Genomic DNA, 22,136 nt, shown 5'->3' with positions numbered 1-22,136 from the left:
TTTATGGCAATGAATTCTTTAGCTGTCTTGTTTTAATCCCCATGCCCTGTCTTTTCAATAGGGCCACTAATTGCCCACTGAGCATTTCCTTAGAGTTACTGACACCCATCCTTCAATACAGCCTCATTCACTTACTTTGTCGAGGGTGATCTCTTAGGTGATCCTTTCTTCCCGATCTCGGTAGGACCTTCACTTGTAGTGCCCACACTATGATCTGTTCCACGAATGAGGTGAAGTCCTAGAGATTGGAATAAAGAGACAAGTCAGCAGGTCATTCATTCAATGGCAATGTTGGAATGCCGAATGCCATTTATTGAAGGGATGGGACGGGCTTAAATACTGATTTACAACACAGTGGAAAATAACAGGATTTTCAGGCTTAGCTCCTCCTCATGAGGTGTGTGTTGTCACGAGGTGTGTGTTATCAAAACAAGAAGAGTACCAATAACAGTTTTGGGGCAAGGAGTTCCAGGCAATAGCTTCAGGCTTGCTCAAGGTGCCTCAGGGGTCCATGCGGGGCCCTACAATCTTCATCTATACATTCATTGCCTTGGGGCTTTTTACATTTCTTTCATTCTGTATGTCCATCTCTGGCTGACTGGCTGGTGGCTGCTTGGCTGGCCCAGGTGTCTCTCTCTTTCTTTCTCCTTCATTCTCCTCATCTTCTCTTGAGCCTAGATTCCTCCTCTGTTTACTCTCTCTTGACTGCCAGCTCCACTTATCCCTCTACTGCCTACCTAATGACCATTCGCCTTTTTATTAGACTAGTCATGTGCCTTAGACGGGCATAGCAACACATCTTTACATAATTAAACAAATGCAGCATAAACTAATGTAATGCATCTTTACATTGTTAAAGTAATATTCTGAAACATAACAAATATAATACATCTTTGTGTACTAAAGGTAATACTCCACAACAAATAACCACACAGCAGAGTCTGTACTAGGCTGTTTTGAGATTTTTCTCTGCCAACAGCATTCATCCAAAACTCCTCACTGTAGTCTCCTCACTCTCATGCAAACTTTTTGGATAAGAGCAAAAAGCAGCCACATTCTCTGCCAAATTGTCACCAGAACAGTCTCTAGGTCATATGCTAAAATTCTCCTCCTTTGAAACCTCTTGAGCCAGGCCTCCACAGTTCAAATCACCCTCAACATCACTGTCTTCCATGTTTCTACTAGTGTGACCCCTTAAACAGTGCTCAAAATATTCCACTGCCTTCCTAACCCAAAGTCCCAAAGTCAACATTTCTCCAAACAGAAGCATGGTCAGGCCTATCACAGCAATATCCCATTTCCTGGTACCAACTTCTATCTTAGTTAGGGTTTCTGTTGCTGTGAAGAGACACCATGACCATGACAACTCTTATAAAGGAGTATATGAGACCTTAAAGCCCACAAAGCCACACCTAATCCCAAAAAACCATACCTCCTAATAATGCCATTCCCTATGGGCCTATGGGGACCTTTCCTTTCAGACCACTGCACCTCCCCATTCCTTAAACCTTTCTCCTCTCATGGTCCCCTTTCTAGTTTCATAACATATACTCACATTCGCATAACTAACATATAACCACATAACTACACATACATAAATATTAGATGCCAAGATCAGCATATGAAAGAGAATGTGGAATATTTATCTTTTTGAGCTTGGGTTTGCCTTGTGATATTTTGTGATCTAATAAAACTTGCCTGAGGGTCAGAGTGCAAAGCTAGCCACAGCCATAGAGGCATGCAGTGGTGGCCACACCTTTAGTTCCAGCACTTTAGATAGAGGCAAATGAATCTCTGCGAGTTCAGGGGCACCCTGAACTACAGGAGAGTTAATCAGTCTAAAAGAGAGACAGCTCATACCTTTAATCCCAGCTCTGGAGAGAATATAAGGAGTGCAGTGCGGTCTCAGAGAGCAGTCTAGGATTCTGAGATTTGGTGAGGAGAGCAGTCTGGACTTGCAATCTAATGTTCAATGGATTGCCCCTTTGGTCCGAGCATTGATGGAGTTGAGGACATTCAAATGCCTGGCCACTTGGCTTTTTTGATCTTCAGCTTTAACCCCAATATCTGTCTCTGGGATTTTATTATTTGTGGTACATTACATCAATATAATATTTCCAGTTTCATCCATTTTTTCCTAAAAATTTCATTTTTATATGTGGCTTATTAATATTCCCATGTGCGTTTATATATACTGCATTTTTATACCCACCAGTGGATGGAAAGCTAGGCTGATTTAATTTTTTTTTGTTATGAATAGATCAGCAGTCAACATGGACAGGCAAGGATCTCTTGGTTGGGTGGAGAGTCCAGGAGTGGTAGAGCTGGGTCATGTGGCAGTTTAGTCTTTAGTTTTATGAGAAGCCTCTGTACAGATTTCCATAGTGACTGCATTGGTTTACCTTTTCACCAGCAGCAAATAAGGATCCCTCTTGTCTCACATCCCTGCCAGCATTTGTTGCCACTTGTTTTTTTGATGATAGCCATTCTGACCAGGGTGAGATGGGGTCTCAAAGTCATTTTAATTTGCATTTCCCTGATGGCTGAGGATTTTGAACAGGTTAAAAAAAAATTATTGGCCAGTTTTGTTTTTTCAGCTCATTGGCTCACTGGTTAGTTGGCAGGTTTTTTGTTGTTTGTTGTTTTTTTTTGGGTCTTTGGTTTTGTTTCAAGACAAAGTTTTTCTCTGTAATAGCCCTGGTTGTTCTGGAACTCTCTCTGTAGATCAGGCTGGCCTCGAACTCACAGAGATCTGCCTGCCTCTGCCTCCTGAGTGCTCGGATTAAAGGTATACGCCACCACTGCTGGGATTTTTTTCAGTTCTTTATGTAAGTATAGAGGTGGCAGAGATCTCATTCTGCAGGCTTTCTTTTTACCCAGACCCTTAATTCCTTGTAATCTCATTTGTCGGTTCATGGGGCTGTTTCCTGTGCTATTGTGGTTCCTTCCATTCAGTAAGTTCTTATTTGTACCTACAGCTTGAAGTGTTTCTCCTTAGAAGTTTGAGTTTCAGCTTTAAAGTAAAGTCTTTGGTCTACTTTAAATTGGTGTGTGTATATGTGTGTAAGATGAGAAATACAGAGTTAGTCCTTTTCTTCTTCAACATTGTTTGTTTGTTTTTGCCAGCATCTTCTGTTGAATAGGATTTTTTAAGCTATTGATATCTTTATCAAAATGTAGTGACCACAGCTGTGAGGATTTATTTCTGATAATTGTTTTACATGTCAGTGTTTCTGCATTTACCATGCTGTTTTTGTTCTTATGGCTCAGTAGTATAGTTTAAGTTCAGGTATTGTGATTCTTCTAGCATTGTTCTTTCTGCTTAGCATTGAGTTTACTATATGTGGTTTTTTGTGTTTCTGTCTGAATTTTCAGATTGTCTTTTCCAGTTCCATCAAGAATATCATTTAAATTTGATAGGGATTGCACTGAATTTGTACAGTAATTCTATACTTCTAATATTAGTATAGATTTTTTTTTTTCACATTCTCAGTACTGCCAAACTATGAACATGGAAGGTCTTTCCATTATCTATTTTCGTCTTCAGTTTATTTTTTCATTGTTCTGCCTACAAGTCAGAAGAGGGCACCAGATCTCATTACAGATGGTTATGAGCCACCATGAGGTTGCTGGGAATTGAATTTAGGACCTCTGAAAGAGCAGCCAGTGCTCTTAATCTCTGAGCCATCTCTCCAGCCCTGCTTTTCACTTCTTTTGTTAGGTTTATTCATAGACATACTGTTGATTTATTTATTTATCTAGAAGCTATTGAGAATGGAATATATTTCCTAATTTCTTTCTTAGTTAATTTTTGGTACATATAAAACTTATTGGCTCTTTTTTATATATATTAACATTTCTTTCTTGCAACTTTACTAAAAATGTTGATCAGATCTAAAAGTTTTCTGGTGAAGTCCAATAAGAGTTTTCAAGTATAAGATCATATCATCTGCAGGCAGGAACTTTTATTCTGGTTCCATCTTCCTCTTGTCTGAGAGTTCTAAGATGTTAAGCACAATCCTTAATATGAGTGGAGAAAGTGGGCACCCTTGTCTCCCTCCAGAGACTAGAGGAGATACTCAATTTCCCCATCTAATGTTTGCTATAGGTTTGTGTAACATGAAAAATAAAAGACCCAGAGACTGAGATAGGAGTTCAAGTTTCAAGCTGAAGATCAGAAAAGCAAAACAGCCAAGCCACTAGCTCCTACCTCTTTTACCTCAGGTTAAAATGGCTAATGCTGTCCCTACAAGCTCTCACAAAGCCTCTGACTGCTGCCTCTCCTCAGTGTGGCTGGAGAGTGAATGCCTGAGACTGACTACTGAAGGTATCTTTTATACCTCTCTAGTGCTGTGACTAAAAGTGTGAGCTCTGTTTCTCTTTTAGACTGACTCAATCTCGTGTAGCCCTGGGTGGCCTTGAACTCAGAGAGAACCAACTGTCTTTGGCTCCTGAGTTGTGGGGTTAAAGGTGTGTGCCACTGCTGCCTGGCTTCTGTGGCTAACTAGTGTGGCTGCTAGTATTAAAGGTGCTTGCCACCACTGCCTGGCCTCTATGGCTAACCAGTATGGCTGCTTTACTATTTTGATCTCCAGTGGCCTTAATAAGTCATAAACAATATATTACCACAATTCACCTTTTTTGTCTAATAAAAAAGAGAAGGTTACAACTAACAGAAGAAAAACTATATACAATAAGCATATACAATATATACAGGCAATAATTACATCAACAATGTCTAGTCTATTTGTATTTGACAAATTCAGTGAAAATACTTCATTATCTATCCTATCTTGGTGAGTCCAAAGTCCTGTACTTTCTATTTTATTTTGCATTCTCAAATTATCTTTTAATATCTCTCAACCTTTTACACTTTACACATCTTTAGTGAGTTTCTTTTATGAATCTGATAAACAATGGTAACTGTTACTTTAACTATCTGGTCTTCAATTCCTTCAGAGACCTGAGAAGGAAATAATATTAACTGAGTAAGCAGGAAGTGCAAGCAAGTACCTCCCCCAAAATGTGAGAAATGACAGAAACAGCAGGTTCCTCTGCAATGTTGGGGCATCCATTGTTGGCCGGGAGGCAAGGGCACTTTCTTGCCCAATGGTGGCTACTTTTCCCACAAAGAAAGTAAACTCCGTATGGAGTTTCTTCGATGCCCATCATCTTCTCTGAAGTAGATTGATGTTGCCAGGAGCAGACAGACAAGTCTCATTGTCATAAAAAATTCCTGTGTTATTAAGACATTTTAAATACTATATTACATAGATCTCTAAAATATATCTGTTTGACCTTGATAATGTCAAATATGGCTACAAATTCAATTGTAATAGTTGACTAATTACTAACCTATATTTCCTTATTATACAGTTGGTAATAATAACTTTCAAGGACTAGAAATTTGCATTACATTGTTAAATGAGCTGTATAGGTATAATACCTTGAATAATATTAGAAATATATGTTCAGTATGTTTTTAAAAAGTTAATCTCAAATTTGTATCAATATACAGTATTTGTATACAATATACAAAAATCTAATTCAATGTTAAATATTTAAAACTAGACCTTGCTATTTAAAAGTAGATTCAATAGTCTACCTTTTTATCTTATCATATTTATAATCTCCATTTTTTTCGTCTCAGTAGATTCTATAATTTATATCTGTATTCCTTTTTTTAAAAACAAAACAAAAACCTCGAATCTAATCCCCTTTGTTCAACTTTCTTCCTGACAGTAACCAACAATATTTTGTAACCAATCCTCCTAAACAGTAACAAATATCCATAATCCAAGGGATAGATAGATCCCACTCTATCTCTTGGGAATGTTACTTTCTGCTGTCTGGGGTGATGGCATTTTTAGGAGATCCTGAAAATATAAAAATTTGTTAACTGTCAAGTTGTATCATTTTTTTGTTCAGACTCTGCCTAATGGGAAAGCGCAGGGCTTGTCTCAAGTCCTGGCTAGAGTAGTCTGTGAGGCTGGGTCATCTGAGTAGTTTGTAGTCCAAAGCTGATCTTTAGTTGGTGTTGTCCTGGAGAAATTGTTGTTGTGGGGCCCCATCCTCCTTTTGGAGACTTCAAAGTTTGCTCTTAGGTGAGGTCATGGTTCACTATAGAAAACTTGTAGAGACTCAAACATGAAATTATGTACAGAAATGTAGATGGTAGATGAATCCTTTTTCTAGAATTATTTAGTATTCTGTATGACCATTAATGTAATGACAAAAACTTTAAAATGTATATATTAATTATATATTAATTTATAAATTTTTATATAAATATAATGTTTATGCTTTGAGAAAAACTGTTAAGTCAATATAAAACCAAAGGATTAAGAGATTAGTGCAATATAATAGTCCTTAAAAATTTGTTGTTTTTTTTTTCTGTTCCATATCAGGTGGCTCTTCTGACATGAACAATTTTTTGATTTTTCTTTAACAAGCATGCTTGGGTTTAGAGAAGGAGCCAGCTTTAATATTTAATTGGACTGGTACTACAAAAGAACCATTATGTCTATGGAGAAAAGTGTAAACAAACATTTGGGAAGATTTATGAATTTTTATCCTGTTGGAAATATGATATACCAACAGACCAATTTACTCCTTTTCTTGGGACATTTTTTTCTGGATGATTTGTCCTTTTTCTTCAGATGTCTCAGTTGTCCTGTGGTCTCCAGATTCCTTAGGTCAATGCCTTCATTCTCCTAAAAAGACAAAAAACAAAATCCCCAACCCTAAATTTTGGGGAGGGTCTCCTTTGGCAACTTACATCTGGTCAAATGAAAAAGCATTTGTTAGTTTTTAAGTTAGTTTAGATTAAAGGGCCATGCTGCTATCATTTCTTCTAATTAAGAGGTGTTTTTTTCAAATGGAATCTTTATCAATTTTGATGGTATCCATAGCTTTTCTTCACCTATTGAAACAAAAGCAAAACCTCTTCCCCAGTGTAACACATGTTCTGGTTTCCATTTGGAGGTCAACACATCTTGAAGTGTACCAGGTGATTTAATTCTGTAGTTCTTTCTATTATCCATTGTCTCTCTGCAACTGTTATTCCTTTCTCATTCAGAAAATTCAAAGTTAATAAAGCACTATACAATCTATTTCTGTGGTTCTTTATCATCCCTTTCTGATTATTTAACATATCCTTTAGAGTTTGATTTGATCTTTCTATAACTTGCCTGCCCTGTATCATTGTACAGTATACCTATAATATGCTTTATATTATAATATGCAAAAACTGTTTGATTTTCTTAGAGACATATGCTGGAGCATTGTCTGTCTTTATTTGTTCAGGTATGCCCATGATGGCCATACTTCTAGCAAATATGTAATTACTGAAACAGCTTTTTCCAAACTCAAAGCAGTTGCCATCAAAAACCTGAATAGGTATCAATGACGTGGTGCACATATTTTAATTTTCCAAATTTTACAAAATGGAATACATCCATAGCCAGATTTCATTCCTTTGAGTGCCCTTTGGGTTACTTTTTGCTGGCAGTGGAGTTTGGTTTATAAAGGACAAGTAGGTCATTTCCTTATAATTATTTCCTTGGCTTGTTGCCAAGTGATGGAAAAGTTTTTTCCAAAGTTTTGCTATTGATATGGTGTTTTTTTCCTTTTGTTTTATGAAATTCTGAGGCCTTTAGCACATTTCCTATCAATATTTGATCAATTTCATCATGACCTTGTGCTAGAGGGCCTGGAATACCCATATGGGATCAGATATGTGTTTTTTATATATGGGATATTCCTATTCCTGATTATGTCTTATAACTGAATAAATAACAAAGTCAATTCTGTATTATCTGGTATAAATTCATCAGCCTCAATATGTAAAACAACTGCACATTGTGAATCAGTAGCTATGTTGAGAGGTTCTTTATGGTCCATTAATACCATAAGAAAAACATATAATTCTGACTTTTGCACAGAATTTTAAGGACTTAGATCTATTTTACTTAAATTTTCTGATTTGTAACCTGCCTTTCCTGATTTATTTGCATTGGTATAGAATTAGGGGCTCCAGATATTGGTGTTTTCTGTACAATGCGAGGAAGGATCCAGTTAGTTCTCTTTAAGTTGAATTTTCTTGCTTTTGGGATAATTGTTGTTTCCTACAAGGTCTTTGCCAGGGTTCACTTTCTACCCATAATTTGCCAATTTCCTCATTAGTAAAAGGTACTACAATTTTTGCTGGATCTCTTCCTGCTAATTGCTGAAGACTCCATTTTCCTTTTAGAATCAACTCAGAGACATTTTCTACATAAGTTTTTGACTTTTTACTCAGTTTATATGGTGAAAAGATCCATTCTAAGATAATATCTTCCCTCTGCAATAATATTCCCATTGGGGAATGCTTAGAGGGTGATATACCTAGAATGCACTAAGCTCTGGATCCACATGGTTCACATGTCCCACTTCCACCAAAGCCAGTTCTCTCTCAGCTTCAGCTGCTAATTCCCTGGGACTATTTAAGTCCTTGTCACCATCTAAGGTTTTGTTTAAAATAATCAGTTTTATCCCAATAATGTGCCATACATGGGGAATTTCTCCTAGCAATCTTTGAAAATCATTAAGAGTCTGCAAGTGACCTTTCTTAATTTACACCTTTTGGGGTCTAGTTTTTTGTAAACCTATTTTATACTCTGAATAATTAATAGGATCTCCTCTTTGCATTTTTTTTTTTCATGAACAATTTGTAATTCCTAATACGGCAAATTTTTCTTTACTTCTTCAAACATTCTTATTAAATATCTATATTTGAATCAGATAATAAAATATTGTCCATGTAATGGTAAAATATAGGTGGAGGAAATTGCTTACCTATTATTTCCAATGGCTGTCTTACAAAATATTGGCACAGGGTGGGCCTATTTAACATTCCCTGTGGGAGAACCTTCCATTGATATCTCTTAGCAGGCTGAGAATTATTGTAAGTAGGCACTGTGAAGGCAAGTTTTTCTCTGTCTTTTTCTTGTATGGTGTACTAAAAACACAATCTTTAAGTCAGTGTCTATGAGAGGTCATCTTTTACTCAATAGAGAAGGCAAAGGAATTCTAGACTGCAGGGAGCCCATTGGCTGTATCACCTTATTAACAGTTCTCAAATCAGTTACCATTCTTTGTATTCCTGATTTATTCTTAATAACAAATGCAGGAGAATTCCAAAGGCTGGTTGAATTCTCAATATGCTGAGCATTTAGTTGTTCCTGTACCAGTTGTTCTAAAGCCTGCAGTTTCTCTGTTGTTAAAGGGCATTGAACAACCCATACATGTTTATCTGTCAACCATTTTTAGGATATGGCTCTTGGTGCTTTTGGAAGATTAGCAGCTGTTGTGTCCTGTTCTTATATTACCTGAATGGTCAGTGTTTGTTCTTTATAATACCTTCTTATAAATTTTCCAGAATCATGGCTGTTATCAGTAAACCAGAATGTTCCAAGTGTTATCTTATTTTGAGATCTAGGTTGAGGAAGCCGCTTCTCTCTGGTGTGTATTGTTTTCATTTTAAGAGATAGAACAAGAAAAAGATAAACTAATGCCTTTTCACACATCTTCTCTGTCTGTACATGCCTAAGCATCCTCTTTGCTTATGTCTGAGCATCCTCTGTAGATGTCTGAGCATCCTCTCTGCACATGACCATTATCAATTCAACACAGTTCCTTCCTTCTTTTTTTCTTCCTTCCTTCCTTTCTTCCTTCCTTCCTTCCTTCCTTTCTTTCTTCCTTTCTGATTGTGGGTGTAAGTGTTTTGCCTACATGGTGTGTATGTTTACTGTGTATGTGTGCCTGGTGTCTGCAGAGGTCTGAAGAGGGCATTGGATCCCTTGGAACTGGAGTTATGGATGGTTGTGAGCCACCATGTGAGTTCAGGGAACAAACACAGCCCTTCAGAAGAGCTCCCAACTGTGGATTCATCTCTCCAGACTTAGACTTCAGTCCTTATGGCTGGTCATACCTGAGTCCTGCTCCATAGATGGGCTACTGGGAACATGGCCTTCTCTCCTGAGAATAGGCATTTGGGAAGCAAAAGAATAGTTGAGATTTAGGCCAGATTACAGCAGAATTATTTTTGAGAATCTTCTGGGATCTAAAAAGGGGAAGTAAAAATGGATAGTGTAGATCTCCAACCAGGGCTGGTCTTACCTTAGTGCACCATCTCCACAGAAGACTGCAGAGCTTTGGGACATGAAATTGAGAGAGGCTGTTGGAACTTCTTGTGGAAGCAAGGCCCAAGCACAGAGTAAGATGGAGGAGGAGCATGTAGACAGAGAGACCGAAGCTGAGGGAGGGGAGTGCTTGGCACTTTTTAACGTCTGGGGAGGGAGACAGGCCCTAGAAGCATGAACTCGCCTGACTAGGGCATGATTGCAACACTCTGGGGGAAATCAGGAAGGAGTCACAGGGTTGACATGACCAGGACTGCATACATGGTGGGCAGTTTGAGAGTGAGATTGTGTGACTCTGGGAGGACAGCAGAACAGGATTATTTCTCCATTTTACCTGTAGGCAAACTGAGGCTTGGCCACAAATAGAATGAAGTGGGAGAATTGAGCTCTACAAGCTAGATCTTGGATTCCAACAGTGTGGCTGGGAGCAAACACTACCAACTGTAGCTGACTACAGCCCTGACTCGGGCTTGCCTAAGACCATTGGAAAACACAGATTTTTACATTCTAATTCATAACAGTAGCAAGATTACAGTTATGATTTTATGGTCAGGTTCACTGGCATTAGGAAAGTTGAGAACCTCTGATTTTGATGCTTTGTCTGGGCTCTTTTGTAGGCGGGGCCACCGAAAAAGGTTGTGGGCTAAAAGTGAGGTGGCCATGTCTCACCCAGTTCTAGTGCTGCTGGCTGTGGGGTTTTGTGAGCCTCAGTTTCCCTGCCAAACAGCATAGGGCTGTTGATCAGACAACCTGTCTGAATATCCGCAGCTAAACAAAACGAAGGAGTCAAACACACAGGAAATGAATTTTCAAAGCAAACCTGAAGAGAGGAAGTGCCTGTTATTCCCAGAGGAACCCAGTCATCAACGCTCTCTTGACAGCTTGGACATCAGGAAGTGACTCTTGACCCAGCTGCCTGGGGGCTCACCTGGCTCTGCCAGCCATGCAACATTCTCACAGCTGCTCTCAGTCTAATCATTCAGGATTGAGCACTGACTAACTCTTACACCTGCCTGTGGATAGACCACGGTTAGACATCTGAGTATATGTGCACCGAGAGTCTCCCGGGGGGGGGGAGGTGGGGGGCAGGGTGACAAGCCTCCATCCTGGCTGAGGTGAATAGGGACCTTTGCACTGAGTGGAGAGGGGAATTTCTGAGGCAGAGGAACCCTCAGTGAGAACCAACCATCCCACCTTCCCTGTAGCTGCTCCAGAGTGCTGAGAGAGCACTGTTGGCTCCAGGCAAAAGGAAGCCAGTGGAGGGAGCAAGCCTAGTACCTACTCAGCTGCCCAGAGGGTGAGTTAGTGTTGGCCACACCCAGGGAGCAGCTGTCTGCTTTCTTCCTGCTTTCAGAAAACCATGAGTGCACATGTGGCAGGCCAGCTGTCCTTAGGAGGAACTTGTCTGCCATCAGTCTGGGAGAAGCTATAGCCCTCAGAAAATCAGTGACAAGGTTGAGGGGACTTGACTCCCAAGTCCCCAGTGCCGATGGACTGTAGATCTTTAAGAATCTGGTTTGTGTATTAGCAGGGTAGGGTAAAAGGAAGGGTAAATAATATTTCTAAATACAAACTGGACTAAGAATCACCACAGAGGTTCTCAGTGACTCCGAGTCTAAACACCAAGTCCCCCCAGAAGGTGAAGTGGTCAGAGACGGTGGGTATAGACACCCGAGGGAGACACCAGCACCCGGGCAGACAAGGAAGGAATGCCCAGAAGGGTATGTGCTGCTACAGAGCCAGTCAGTCAGGCCTGAACAGTACCCAGGGACTTGGTCAGGATCACAACCCACAGGCTGAGAACTGCTGACTAGAGGAACTAGAGTTTGTTGCGGCCTCATGCAAAGAGCCTCTGTGAGGTCCCTTTCAGTTGTAACCTCTCTGATATACTTACAAACCCCGGGCCTCCTCCCGCTTCAGTCCTGGCCTAGTGCTGAAGGATGAACACAGGGCTTTATGCTTCCTGGGTAAACACTCTTCCACCGAGCTACTATATACCCAACCTCCAAATCTCCGGATGAGGAAGGGCAACTTAGCAAAAAGAAAAGGGGCCTGGATGTAGCTCAGTTGGTACTTGCCTGGCGTGCACAAAGACATGGGAAGTGGAGGCAGGAGGATTGATTGGCATGCACAAAGGCTAGTTCCAGGACAAACTCCAAAGAAATACAGAGAAACCCTGTCTCAAAAAACAAAAACAAAACAAACAAAAAAGAACCATATTCTTTTAAACAAATAGATCCACCAAGCCACCCTAAACGCCCACACCTGGCTACAACCTTCCCAGGGGTGGGGAGGTCTAGGGACTCTTTCCTCATCCATGGGAAAACACAGCCTTTCACAGTTGTAGGTGACTTAGAGGACTGTAGAGTTAGCAGATATTTGGTGGCTGGTTCTTCTGAACATAGCACCTTGCCATGTGGTGTTTGCCAATTTCCGGTGTAAATATTTCCACCCTTGCATTTCCAGTTGGTGCAGAGGAATGGAGGAACCCACAGTGGTGTGGTGTTTTCCACTCTGCCTACATTCAGTTGATGAAAGTAAACCCAGAGGACAGCTCACACAATGATCAGAAAGGATGGGTTGTTGCCATCTTCATTCTCAGTATGACTCATTGACTTGTAACACTTGTAAACGTGTCTAATTGAACTTTACTTTCCATGGCCTCCTAGACTTTAATTACTGTTGTCACACACTTACATACACATTTATGAAAACAATCTGTTCTGTTCATTCAGTGTATGTGTTTGGGGCTGATTGTTTGGGGTGGGGTCATCTGTCTGATGCATCCTCTAGTGTCCGTGTTGAGAGAGCTCCTGGGTCAGAGCCTCCCCTACCCTGAGTCATTTTGTCTTCTGTTTGAGCCTGGAGTGCTAGCTGAGATGGTGAATACACATGTAGTTCCAGCACTTGGGAGGTGGGAGGAAGGTAGACAGGAGTCTAGAGCCATCCTCAACATTAAACTAGAGGCTTACCTCGGCTACGGGAGCCCTGGCTAAATGCATGAACATGAGCACGTACACACACACTATACTCATACTCCTCCACACCTACACACACACACTACTCACACTCCCCCACACCTACACACATCCTCTCCCTTTCACTTGCTCTATAACCCTTCTTGACACCTGTACTTCTTCTCTTTACCCCCTTATTTACTGCTTTAGGGTGGCCCCTAAGCAACCCTCTAAAGCAATTGGTCACAACTCCTTTCCTTCAAAGGTGGATTGAATGACGGTTTCACAGGAGTCACTTAGACCATTGGAAAACACAGATGTTTATATTACAATTCATAACAGTAACAAAATTGCAGTTACTAAGTAGCAGTGAAAGAAATTTTTTGGTTGGGAATCTCCACAGTGTGAGGAACTGTCTTAGAGGGTGGCAGCATTAGGAAATGCCCATGTTAAAGGCTCCGCTTCACAGTGGCACTCTTTGGAGGTGGCACTGTAAGAAGTGGGACCCAGACAGAGGTATGAGGAAGCATGCACTTGAGTGGGCAGTAGGTTCTAGACCCCTTTTAGCTGTCATCTGGTTTACATGGAGAGAAATTTAGTTGTGTGTGTGTGTGTGTGTGTGTGTGTGTGTGTGTGTACATGTGTGTGAGCGAGAGTGCCACGGAGCCAGAAAAGAGCATCAGACCCCCTGGAGCTGGAGTTACAGGTGGTATGAACAACTGGTGTAGATGCTGGGAACAAAATTTGGCAAGAACAACAAATGCTTTCAAGCTCTGAGCTGTCTCTCCAGACTTTTCTTTTTCTTGTATAGTCCTAGGTAATCAGGGCTGATATTAATCACATCCTAGGTATCCGAGGCTGACTCCTGACTCCATTTCCTCCATGTTAGGATCATATATGTATGCTATCAGGACAGGCTTCTCCTCCTCCTCTTCTTCCTCTCCCTTCTCCTCCTTCTGCCTCTTTTCTTTCTTCCTGGCCATGAGATAAACAGCATTCCTTTCTGACATGAAGTACTACCATGTCCCCAAAGCATCGTGATGGCTGTATTGAAACCTTGGAAGGCATGAACTAAAGCACTTCTTTATAAGCTTAATATATCCATTATTGTTAAGATAGAAAGCTAACTCTTGCCAAGTGGCGTGTGAATACCCTGAGGACACACAGTTTACCTGCTGGCCTCACCACTGAGTCCCATGCTTAGCCTGCCCTCACAAACTTGAAAGTTGACTGATGGACTGGACGTAGGGCAAGGACCCTTCCTGCTTTGCTTGTGAGGTGCATCTTTCCTTGAGCCTTAGTTTATCTGTAAAAGAGAAGGGTTGGGGCTTGACCTCAAAGAGTCCTTGCCTCTGTGCCTGATCATTGCCAGCTGTCAGCTAAGGCCCACCAAGAACAGGTCACTGATGGTGATTTCTGGCTCTTGTTTTCTCCAAGGTTTGACAGCTGAGCAGCAGTCAGGGGTGAGTGGGGCAAGAAGTATGATCAAGACCACTGCATGTAGTGTGTTCAGAACAGGCCAGAGTGGACATACAACATGGGCGAGGTTCACTGCATGTTTGATTTTAAATTGGGTTTTGGTCATTTCAGGTTCCTAGACTTTCATTTGTTGCAAAGGTTTTGCAGCTCATTTATTCGGTAACTTGCCAGTACATGGAGCTGAAAACCACAGTTTAAGAAACCATGTGCTAAATCACCATGGGCCATGCTTCACATCTGGCCTACCAGGAAATGATTGCAGGGTTATCTGGAGTTCATCAAGGATTGTGCTTGCAAAAGGTCAGGTACAGACTGCTTTAGACATCTTTGGCTGAGGCTGTATTTCGTTTGTCAACTGCAGTCACTACTTAGGAGTCAACTCCACGATTCCAGGGAGTGTTGAAGACAGCTGCTCCTGGCATATGGGTAGTCTGGCTGGTTAATGGGATGACAGTGATTTTTTTTCCCAGCAGCCAAGGCAGCAAGAGTCTGACAGCTGCTAATCAGGAAGCCAAGGTCTTTGCTTTTTAGGAGCATGATCATCTGAAGAGGAGAGGCCTGTGGTGTAGTGGAGAGCACTCGGCATCACGTTTGATGGGTTCTTTGAACAGTGTGTAACACCTGCCTAGCGCCCCAGGGAGAAATGGGTGTCCCTACACGGATTCCACTCAACTGAGTTACTTCAAGGACCAGGGCCATGCTGGTTCTCAGGACTGTCCATTTTCCGCTCTTTACCAGTGATGACTGCATACTGAGTTCAAAATGGCTTCACTCTGGTGCCCACGGTTAGCTCTGGCCTAGCTCTCTGAGCTGCACTCAGAGGGAGCCAACTCTCTGAACAGTGCTGAGAGCACCTTCCTCAGAGCCAGCTGAAAGTGTGTGGCTGTTCCTTTGTTGCTAGGTGGGATGGGTTAGGGTCAGGGGAAGGGGGAATAGCCTGGGTGCCTTGCTTCAGCCAGGTAGGGACAAACAACCCTGCCTTGGACACAGTGCGCGCTGGGACCCAGTGGGGTTTGCACAAGAGTGGGAACACACTCCCACTCCATACCCCACCTTTCATCTTGGCACAGTTCCCCCAAGTACTCAGGGGACTGGTATTTTGGTCATATGCAGTAAAATGACTCAAACATCAGGGTCCCGTGGACCACGTGATGAGAGCCACTGCCCTGAGAGACCCTCAGCTGCGGTTCGCTTTCACTTTCTCATGCACTGGGGGAACAGGTACAGCTGTGCCTGACTACAGTGGGGCTGTAGACTTAAAAATATCACAAATCAAAATTTCAGTGAGGGTGCTTAGCTGGAACATTCTGGATTGGTGCAATGTGTGCAGTATGTGTAGGGTCTTGGATTTTTGCTTTGGGATTAAGGTCCTACCACTGTCCAGTGCTGTGGCAGTAGTATCTTGCTGCATATCATTAACCTAGAAATGATCAAAATTCAAAATGCAAAGTGTGGCTTCAACAGCACGAGGCATCTCTGCCGTCAGAAAGACGAAAGATTTTTTTCTTCTTCTCTGAGACAGGGTTTCTCTGTGTAGTCCTTGCTGTCCTGGAACTCACTCTGTAGACCAGGCTGGCCTCAATCTCACAAAGATCCGCCTGCCTGTGCCTGGGGTTAAGGGTGTGCATCACTGTCCCGCCTGGCCAAAAAGTTGAAAGTTTTAAGTCAACCCTTGTAAGCCCAGAAGTTTCTGGAATGGAAGCTCTGCAGCCTGCAGGGGAGAAACAGGGGCCAGCACAGCTGCAGAACAGAGAAACAGCTTGACTGTCCCTCACCCCCCATGCCCTAGAGGCAGGACTGCCCCATACAGAGGCGTTCTCCACTCTAAAGGACTCAGCTCCACATGGTTGGCGCAGAGATAGTTCACCAACTCTTTGCTCCTTTCTTCAGGCAGTTGTGCCAGCCATCAGCTGTTTGCCTGCAGCTCAGGTAACATTTCCTGTTTTCCTGGAATCCAAGTGGGACCAAAATTGTACCAGTTGGAGGTGTAAAGAGCCTAAGATAAGCTGAACTTTCCTTTTTTAGGTAGGGAAACTGAGATTAAACAGGTTTAAAGCACGTGGAAATCTATTCTGGCTCCCCTGGATTGCCCAGAGTCATGAATTATGAGTATGATGTGAGAGTATAAAACCATCAGAGTAGCCCACTTCTTTGCATCCCATAGCTGAGGAGTTGAGGCTGGCACAGTGTTGGTCTGGGAGGCGAGGAGAGAACAAATTATTTCCAGATCAACACACAGCAAATAGCAGAAGCTACTTCTGCTGGCTGCTGACTGAGGAACAATGTATATCTACCAGTGGGGGTGGACATCAAACAATCAATTACACATGTCCAAACAGTGGCCCAGCCAGAGGTAATTCCATAGCTGAAAAGGTGCTGCCAGTGGGCTGATGTATTACAAAATGCTGCTCCTTCCTCATGCCAAAGTACGCTTAGAAAACCCTAAAGTAAGCAAGAGGTAGCTCAGATGTAGAGCCCGTGCAAGGTGGTGTCCTACACTACAACACACACACCCACCCACCCACACACACACACACACACACACACACACACACACTAGGAGTCCCTAAGGCTGGCTGTCTCTTAACTGTGGCCTTGAACAAGTGCATTAATGTGCTTGAGCCTCCATGAATTAATTGGCTGATTAGACAGAGGCCTCCATGAAGGTTGCTATCAAGTCAATGTATGATCTAGACCCAGGACTTGACTGCAGGCCCCTGACCTTGAGCCAAGTCTCAAGGAGTGTGTATGTGGGTCTCGTCTCTGTCCCCTTGTTTTACTTTCTGTATCTCTATAACCTGTCACCCATTGCTGATTACATTTTGGCAGCTTTCCTTTCCCCTGGTCACTCATGAAGACTATTTCCTAGGAGTGTCACTGGGACATCATCACTACAGAGTGACACCCTTCTTCCCATTGGAGCTCAAGGACATTGTCACACAATGGAATGGGGAGATAAGCGTGGCTCACTGTAGCACCCCAAACCCTTCCTCGTTTTCCTGTCTCCTCGGGCCACCCTAGAGCAGGCCATGGAGGAAGCAGGAGAGGTGGACCCCTGTGGTTGGGAACCAAGGCCACCCTGGCACGCACATGTGCTGGCTGTCCTTCAAGTCAGTACTCTTTAAACATTTGCTCAGAGTTCATGTGGAGTGAAGCCAGTTGGAAGGGGTGGAGACCTGCTCTGGACCCTGGGGTCCCAGCCCATACAAGGACCTTTGCAGGAGCAGAAGGCACAGAAAGTTACTGACAAAAATGGTTCTCTAAACTGCAGTGGGTTATGTCATGCAGACAAAGAGGAAAAACAGTCCCTGTACTCTTTTCTCTTGGGTTTGTGGTTGAACTTTCCAAGAAAGGCAGCTTCTGGGACAGCTCATTAGAAGTTTATTTTGGTTCTATTTTTATGTGAAATGTATTTAAGATACGGATGAGAACTGGAGTTCTTAGAAGCGAGGAGAATGTTGTCTGCCACTGATTTCTCTTGGTAGAGCAGCTTGAACTGTGTATTGTGTGACGTCCTTGAACTTGACTTCCTTTCAAATGAACAACAGAAAATATGGCTTACATTTATGTGAAGTCAACCGTGCTCTGTTTTTTTTTTTAAATTTATTTTTATTTTTTTGAGTACCAGAGAGCCACCTAACATAATTAAATATGTTTTTTCTGGTTACAAAAGTCACATATTCTCACTGTAGAATGTGCAGATGCAGAGGCTGAGCGGAAGCACTTGCCACGGTCTGCAGGCGGAGACTCACTCCTTCCTTTGTGGCCTCAATCTTCGCCCTTCACCCACTTTCCTTCAGTTTCTATCATTTCTAGGCCTCACTGTCTAATACAAGGTTAGCATTTCAGGGGAAGACATGAGGGGTTTGTCCAATCTCTGCATCTCCCATAGGGCCAGGCACACAGTAGGTATTTTATATTTGTTCATTGATTGGAATAGGATCTGGTACCCTTCCAGTGTTTGTAGGACAGGATAGCCCAGATGGCAGGTGTGGGAGGTTCTTGTGGGTCTCGGGGCTCAGCTGTCAGTGCTGGCTGTCTAACATGTCCAGCAGCTATGTGGTGGACAGTCTGATGAGATTGAGGAACACTCTTCTGGGATTATCTCAGGACAGCTGGCCCCAGCCAGGGGTTTCCCAATATCCAGAGGGTGCTGTTGGCCTGATATTCAGTATTTCTGTTTGGGCACCTGCAGTTTGTATAAGTTCAGTGTAAAGTACATGGGACAGTTAGCATGTGGGCACCACCAGACGCAAGCCACACAGGGATGCTAAGGCATAAATAGGTCTCCCTGTGTGCAAGGATGCCTACTCTGAGATGGGCTCTGCCAGTGCTGTGTAGCAAGGTGGCTTCTGTAATCCATCCCCTTACCCATCTTTGAATCAGCAACTGGTGTTTTACCAGTGAACTCACTGGATGCTGAAAGTTGAGGTTTGTTTTTTACTGGGGAAACATGGGTGTATTAATTATGATGAGTATTACAAATGGAATCAGCTGCTGAACTTCAAGGTCAGCCTGACATGTGCATGGGCTAGAGTACCTGCAGCATGGGCTGGCAGGAAAGTTATGAGCACTTTCCTGCCAGCCTGGTCCCACAGCTGCATCAGCCCCAATTAACACACAGAGATGCTGTATTAATTATGAAAGTGTTGGACAGTTACTAGCATTTCTTATTGGCTAGCTCTGTCTAAATTATTAATCCATATATATATATATGTATATATATATATATCTGCATGATCTTATCTTACTGAGAATACCAGACTCCTCTCCTCCTGAGACCACATTGCGACCCCGTCCTACGTTTCCTAGTATCTTCTACCTCCCCTAGTCCCACCCATCTTGCTTCTCTATTTGCCAGCAGTGCTTTATTCATTAACCAATAAGAAACATATTTACAGAATGACATCTCCCATCACAGTTGCTTTTGAGCCCAGTACGGTAGGGCATGCCTTTGATCCCAGTACTCAGGAGGCAGAGGTAGACTGTAAGTTTAAGGTCACCGTGCTCTATATAGTGAATTCCAGGCCAGCCAGGGCTACACAGTGAGACTTATCTCAAAAAAAAAAAAAAAAAAAAAAAAAAAATTTTTTTTACTGTATTTACTTGTGTGTTTATGAGTCTTTTTACTTGTAAAATCTAATTGTAATTGTTATATGACTCCATTTAACTTTGTGTGTGTGTGTGTGTGTGTATGTGTGTGTGTGTATGTGTGTATGCGTGTGGAGATCGGAGGACAACTTACAGGAGTTGGTGCTCTCCTCCCACCATGAGGGTCCAGGTGTAGAACTCAGGCTGACAGTGACAGCAGGTGCCTTTACCAAACATGGAGCCATCTCACTGGCTCCACTCTTGTGGAGAGATGTGACCCAAGAGAAGAATCACTTACCCTGGAGCAGCCAGAGACGCTGGATTCTATGGGATCGAAAGAGGACAGAGTCCTCTGTGAGCCGTGGGCTCCGTTGGCACCTGAGAGAGCTGCCAGGCATCTTCTGAGGTTGCTTTTACATATAAATATAAAGTCAGCAGGCCATGAGAGGAGCTGAGGCATACCGAACAGAGTCCATTCTGGTTCATGAGGTTGCCTCTCAGCTCGGTAGAACTGAGCTTGGTCCCCGGCTGTAAAATGGGGTGATCTCAGAACCTCACAGATAATAAGAGTGGAAGGAAGTGAGAGCCACATGCTCAGGACCCTGCTGGCAAAATTTGAATCTTCAGTGAAGACGTTTGCAGTGGCTATTATTACCACCAAAATTAGTGTGAGTATACAAACTACATGCAGACCTTTGGTGCTAAAACATTCACAACCTGAAATGGGGGAGGAGAGAGATAGGCATGGTAGTCTCTGAGGAAAGAAATGACAGATGCTGAAGAGAAACCCAGCCCAAGACAGGGGAAGTTCTGAGAGAGGGAAGTTTCTCTTTGGCTGGGAAGAAAACCTTGTAGGGTGAAGCCTCCCTGTGGTCAGGCTCTGATTGGTTCTGGCATTGACCCTAAGTATAGGCAACTGAGCTCTGGACTTGTTCCCCTCTGTTTGAGCAGTCAAGTGCTTGGGCCCATTCCCATCTTATTGGTCATATTAGCCACGTGGCCTTACCCAACCAACTCCAAGGGGCCAGGGATTGAAATCTCACCACAAAGGTGGAGAGCTGGAAACCCCTAGTCAAACAGTACTAAAAACTATCTCAAGTTGGTGCTCCCTTCCATACCAAGTTTGCTGATGACAGCAGTCTGTGGCCTTTCTACTGTGAAGGCTAGGAAACCACAACCAGAGAAGACAACCCCAATACTGCCCAGCAGAGGAAGAAAAGGTATTCAAGGGCAGACATCTGGAGGAACAGAAGCCTGAAAGCTGGAGGTGACGACGAAGGGGGCAATGGTACCGACTAAGAGCTTGAGGCCCCTTGAGGGTCTGTAGGGAAGGCAGAAGTAAGGAGGTGGAGCTGGGTTTCTAGACGGTTCCGTAGAATGGAAAGCCTCTCCAGGGTTCTTGAATGTCTAAGCTGTTCTGCTTGCATGTACTAACTGCCCTTTCCGTACAGTGCTTCACTTGCCCTGTGCACATTTCACCAAAGGTGAAACTCGCTTTTGTAATGGCCTATCCCTTCACCAGGGAGCCTAGAACTGTTCTTTCATAGGGGATGGGGAAGCAGGTCTATGTGACTGACTGTTTCTGGAATGTTTTCAGACACAGTTGAGCATGTTTAGGAAGACGGCTGAGGACAGTCCCCAGCCCCTTCTTTGATTTCTGTGGCTTCCATCACCATCTCAGTGCAGTTTGTTGGATGACTGGATGGAAGCCAGCTTCTTTACCTCATGCTGAATTGCACTGGACGCATCACTTCCCTTCCTTGATGCCCTCCCCCCCCACCTCGTTCCCTCGCCTGGAAAATAGTGCAGTTCGTAAGATTGGGGCTTGCTTGAGAGGGAATCCACAGGAGAGACCTTCAAAGGCGACTTCAGAGTCCTCTAGAACTGGTGACGGGAGGTGCTGGTAAGGTAACCTTGTTTGTAGACATCTCAGGCCACTCATCTTAGTAGGGTCAGCATTGAGGGTCAGCACAGGACAAAGGCTGTGCCATTGTAGACCTATATACTGCCTGGTTCCCTCCAGGGAACCTTGGTGCTAAACAAATATTTACCTAACGGATGAGTAAACAGATGGCTTCCTCTGATTTGGACCAGTGGCTTACAGATTTGCTAGACAAGTACTCTGTCAGTAGCTCCATTGCTAGCCTTCTTGCGGATTAAATATATTTGGGTGTGGGTGTGGGTGTGGCATGTATGTGTAGTTCAGGGGAAACCATTGGGGAGTTGGCTTTCTCTTTCCACCGTGTAGGTCCTGGGGATTGAACTCAGGTCATCAGGTATGGCAGAGAATGCCCTAATACATTAAGCCATTGTACTGCCCCCATTTGCACATTTATGGGATATGAGGAAGTAAGAAAAAGCTTTTCCTCTGCCTGAACCACTCCCACCAAGTCACTAGAGATAAGCCACCACAGTCATTGGGTTTCCT

The 22,136-nt window shown here is 43.0% G+C and overlaps 1 protein-coding gene across 8 annotated transcripts in view; it reads left to right on the top strand.

The window, feature by feature from the left end:
• The window catches only part of Ggta1 (glycoprotein alpha-galactosyltransferase 1 (inactive)), a 74,028-nt gene that overhangs the window by 13,026 nt on the left and 38,866 nt on the right, over positions 1–22,136 (top strand). Inside the window, exon 1 of one of the 8 annotated variants that reach the window (XM_051185309.1) lies at positions 20,748–20,928. The exons of 6 other annotated variants lie outside the window; for them this stretch is intronic. The gene's annotated coding sequence lies outside the window, so the exon portion shown is untranslated. Of the gene's footprint in view, positions 1–20,747; positions 20,929–20,956; positions 20,976–22,136 lie in introns of those variants that run through there. One more of the 8 variants, XM_051185310.1, reaches the window with a different exon arrangement.

The sequence above is a fragment of the Phodopus roborovskii genome, unplaced genomic scaffold (genome assembly GCF_943737965.1).
Source record: "Phodopus roborovskii unplaced genomic scaffold, PHOROB, whole genome shotgun sequence".
NCBI classification, from domain to species: domain Eukaryota; kingdom Metazoa; phylum Chordata; class Mammalia; order Rodentia; family Cricetidae; genus Phodopus; species Phodopus roborovskii.
The sequence above is the reverse complement of the archived record's forward strand: the minus strand, read 5'-3'. Positions and strand labels throughout refer to the sequence as shown.